Here is a 5,000-nt window from a genome sequence, read left to right on the forward strand (position 1 = left end):
AGATGCTGTAAAGTATTTCTTCAGAAACGGACGTGTGAAATTCGGATAGATTAAAAGCGTGTGTGTGTGTGTGTGTGTGTGTGTGTGTGTGTGTGTGTGTGTGTGTGTGTGTGTGATAGAGATACAGTATGTGTGTGTGCAGGGATGGAGATCCCATTTCTTTGTAGGGGGGGACAATACATAGTAAGATTTCAGAATGAAAAAAAGTTGCTGTCTGGCCCTATTGCCCTGTATGCTTTCTTGGTACTGCGTTTGCTACACAGCAAAATCGCCAGTGTTAATTCAACTCCCATAGTGTTAAATTCAACACTTTTCCAGTGTTTATATAATCCTCACTGATTCAGAGTTAAATCAACACTTTGCAAAGTGTTAATATTTTAACTACATTGTGGTGTTAAAAATCTAACACGCTAAGTGTTAATTTCTACACTATACTGTGTTAACTCTTTTCACTGGGAGTGTTATTTCATAACACTTGTGGTGTTGTTGAGTACACTTTTAAGTGTTCACTACTACACTGGATAAGGTTAACTATTTTCACTGGGAGTGTTAATTCATAGCATCCACAGTGTTATTTATAACACTTTTAAGTGTTTATTTTCACACTCAATTGTGTTCTCTTTTTCACTTAGTGTTACTTTATAACATTTACAATGTTATTGTATGACACTTTAGAGTGCTCTATGAGTTTTTAAATTCTAATCTGTATTTACTGTCTTATACCTTTACCACATTGAAGTGCAATTGTGTTACTATCAGTGAAAAAAAAATACAGAAAGATGATGACTTTACATTCACATTATAATTTTAATACATTCCAAGCACCATCAAAACATTGTACTTTAACAAATAAAATAATGGCATAATGTAAAGTCCATTGTTATTGCCATAAGAACTTTGTAAGTCAAAGGGCTTGTAAATTTCAATAGAATCTGCTCTAATAACATCGTTTTCATCGGTTTCAAAGACTTGATAGGCATGGAAATGCTCACTGAACTTTTCAACAAAAAGCTTGTTAACTATAAGGTGACACTATTGACCAAAACATGGATCTATGCTTTTGATTATGGCTACTCAGAGCGCAAAAATCGTCCAACAAGGGTGAACTTGGACAGTACTGGCAATAGTATAGGCCTCAACTCCATTCAGACTCTTTGTCTAATAAGAAACATTCCTTTAATTTTTGGTGACATTGTGCCAGAAGGAAATCAGAACTAGACCTTGCTATTGCTTTTACTACAAATAACGTAGTGGGATTTGAAAAGTTAATCAGAAGCACCCAGTGAGCTTGTGGCTTGGCAGGGGATGAGTTGTTTGTCCACTGCGATGTAGAAGGTGTCAATTCTGCTTTGGGTTTGGCCAACAGCAAGGATGTATGGTTCGCCAGATCTTTCTTGCAGGTGTTCATCGATGCAGCTGCATGACTAAAAACAAATAAGATACAAAAAAAAAACATACACTGTTAAGTAAGCCAAGTATAAATGACCCCTTTAGTTTTAAATCATGTTCCTTACTGGACTCCTGAACAATAGGCCTGTACTTAGTCTTGTCAAAAACATACTCCACATGGAGAGGAAAAAAATGAAAGTTCAGAGCTAAAAAAGTGTCTTGTAGGACATTAAAAAGTGAGGGAACTTACAGGATTTACCTTGTGAAAGTGCACCGTTTTGTCTTCTGCATCCCTTGGACTTATTTTGGTCCTCCTCTTCCGTCCAGCTGAAGGTGGCAAAAGATGAAGCAGTAGCAGTACAGAAGCCATGTCACTATCCCAATATGTTTGGGGTGGAATGTATCAGACAATTTATAAAATGAAAAAGTTAAAATAAAGATTAGTATTGTCAAAAAAACATGCAGCGAAGCGTACCATTGTCATCATTCTCTGCGAGCTTCTCTGCAGCTTTTAGCAAATGACACAGGTCAGTTGACGGAGTCAGCTGGTTGGCCTCTTTGATGAATTTTGGCTTGAATGAGCTGTTTCAACACAAAACAGCAGCAGGAAGTCTTGATTGACCTGTTAATCATACACAAGTGTTACATTTAGTCTACGTTACACCAAATGCTGTCCTTCTTATAGCTCTCAACAGCACCCTGAAGCTATAACTGAAGCTGAAGCTATAACTTTGCTTTTATCTTTTTTAATTATTATTTTAGGCCTACATGTATTTGGGGCAATATTATGGTACTGCATCTTGGATTAGTAACTCTGCACTTCTTTGTGTTAATGGTAGACTAAATTAAACAAGTCAGCCGCAACAGTGATACAGATCTTACCAAGATTGATCAATAATAGAAGTTTTTATTTATTTATTTTTATATGAGACACAATAGTCTACAATAAACTGTGTTACAGGTATAGCCTAGTTTTTTAACATATGAGCTACATCCAGTCTTGTGATATGAGGAGCTGATACATGGGCAACATATCTTGTTAAGCCTCTTAGGATGTCTTACCTTCACTTATGAATTCCAAATAAGTGAAGCTGGCGTGCAATTTGATGTACTTCTTTAAATGGAGGTATTTCACGTTCGGCAGCATGTCCTAAAACTGCACCTGGTGGCGAAAGTAGGGAAAGGGGGTGAAAAACTATATTACCATAAATGTATTACCCATGGTTTAAGTGGCAATGGAAGTTTGTTGCATCCAACAGTGTGCGCTTAACACGCTTCCTACTTTATATAACAAAACATCATTAGTAGCCTACATTGATAAGTGAATTTCTTACATTTGAAACCGGCGGTTCTAACATATGCACAGCTCTGTCTATGACATATTGCTGTCGATAGCTAGTCGTTTTTTCATATAGCATGGTAGGCTAGATGTTGCATCATATAAAATATCGGCGGCATCGACGACCCTCCCTCCACTGATATATTTCGTTAAGTGTAAAACACTGAATAGTAGCCTATTTCGCTGAAGCCAAAGCAAAGGGGAAAGTCTTCCCTCTGTTCATGCTAATTACTGCTTCCCTTACCATTAGCAAGCAATCAATCCCTATACTGCGTTATCCTTACATGCGTTTGAAGCAGAGTTAAGGGTAACTACTTCGACAACAAAACTTGACTTGAACTGTCTTTAAATTAGATTCTTACCTTTTTAACAGAATATTCCTGACAAGAACGTTCTCTCTCCCCTTTACAACTATGAAAGTGAGCAAAGTGCATTTCCCTGTCGAGCTCACCTTACCACAAGCTGCCAGCTACTAACGTTATGACAAATTCAAATTCTAACGTCTGCGAGTATCAGAGTTCAAAAGGAATAAAATGGCTCGCATTTCTTTTATAACATTAAAATCACTGTTAAGCACTTATTATATGTACATTTATTGTCTTCTGTAAAAACCTGTGGAAGATGGTCAGCTTTACTTAGGCTAAAGAATCCTGGCGTTTAGGCTACCACACAATTTATTAGTAACCTAAGCTTCCACATTGGCAAAATGTTGCGTTTTAGATAAATACCGTTATTAAAAATGATAATATTTAGGCGCAATTATGATTTAAATTAAAACAAATTTAAATTATAATGTATGGTTCTTACCTTAACAACCTCCACGATTGATCTCGACACCAAACTTCTAGCAGCCTCTTCATGCCCGAGAGCGCGTAAAAACCGGATGTAGAAATCAACTCCAAATAAGTGATGGGTATTGACTCCTTGAAATAACCCCAGCTACAGAGCTTTTTCAGCACTGTAAGTGTTACAATAACTCTAAAATCAACACTTGTTAACTCTGATTAGTTAACACCGAACATTTTAACTCAAATTAACACTACCGATTTTGCTGTGTACCTTGCACCAAAGATGATGAGTTTCAAATGAAATCACAAGTCTTTTTTTCTTTAGTTTACTGAAGGTATCAGAGCATGCATTTATTCATACTGTTTGATTTTGTAAAAATATCTGGAACAGACGGAAATAAAGAGATACATACATTTCACGTCAAATAATGTGGCATAAAGGTAGCGCGATGCCAAGAGAGCTAGCATAACTTTGCTGCTAAACACAGAGTTCTCTCATAACATTTGCAAACAGGAATTTTCTAAATGCATTAAATGTACCTACACAAAATATCTACTCACAGACAAATAATGTCCAAAGTTCACAGAGTCAGCGTGGGTTTTGCTAGAACTTTACTGGAGCGACTTTCAACATGTAACCTGACTTCACCGGTGCAGAGGTGGAGGTTCTGTTGCAGAATGTAGATGTGTCCATTCTATTCCACTATGGCTATATCCACACGATTGAGTTTAGTGCTTATTTATTTATTCACTGCCATTTGCAGTGTTCGTGTAGTGCCCGTAGAATCATGACTATAAATGTGAAACGTAATCTGTTCGAAGTAAAGAACGAATCCCAGAAATAGTGGGTTGATGCACCTCCTTACAATGTTACAATCTTTATTGTTTTGGGGGAAATAGCGTGCAGAGAAGTTTGCTGGGAACTATGTCAAAAAGTCTAAAGAGGAAAGTCGACAACGAAAACAGAGTCTATAAAGAGGAATGGACAGTTTTGCGATCATGTTACCCGACTGAAAGACGACTGATGAAATTAAGAATTCAAATCATGGTGCCCTGGGGTTCTATCTCATTTCTGGTTAGCATCAGCCTGTCGACAGAAAGAGAAAAACTAAAAGGCACTCTCTCTGGAATTTTGGTATGGAAATTTCTAGAATTGGGATCAATTCAATTCAATTAAATGTTATTTATAAAGCGCCATAACAATACAATTGTCTCTAGGCGCTTTACAGAGCCCAGAGCCTGAACTCAGCTACATAGTCTTTCCTGGAGTAAGACAGCTGAACTTGAGTCAAGAGGACTTTTTGTGTTTTTCATTCCTTTTAGGCTTTTACACTATGGGTTGTTAGCCTTGATCCTTACAGTTGGGGTTGGTTGTCACATTCTCTTTGGGGTTGGTTGTCACATTCTCTTTGGGGTTGGTTGTCACATTCTCTTTGGGGTTGGTTGTCACATTCTCTTTGGGGTTGGTTGTCACATTCTCTTTG

The 5,000-nt window shown here is 37.3% G+C and overlaps 1 protein-coding gene across 1 annotated transcript in view; it reads left to right on the top strand.

Annotated features, from left to right (window-relative positions):
• LOC308365538 (glycerol kinase-like) overlaps nucleotides 1-5,000 on the top strand; it is a 21,737-nt gene that overhangs the window by 2,345 nt on the left and 14,392 nt on the right. The window lies entirely within an intron of this gene.

This window comes from Sprattus sprattus (genome assembly GCF_963457725.1).
Source record: "Sprattus sprattus genome assembly, chromosome: 5".
NCBI classification, from domain to species: domain Eukaryota; kingdom Metazoa; phylum Chordata; class Actinopteri; order Clupeiformes; family Clupeidae; genus Sprattus; species Sprattus sprattus.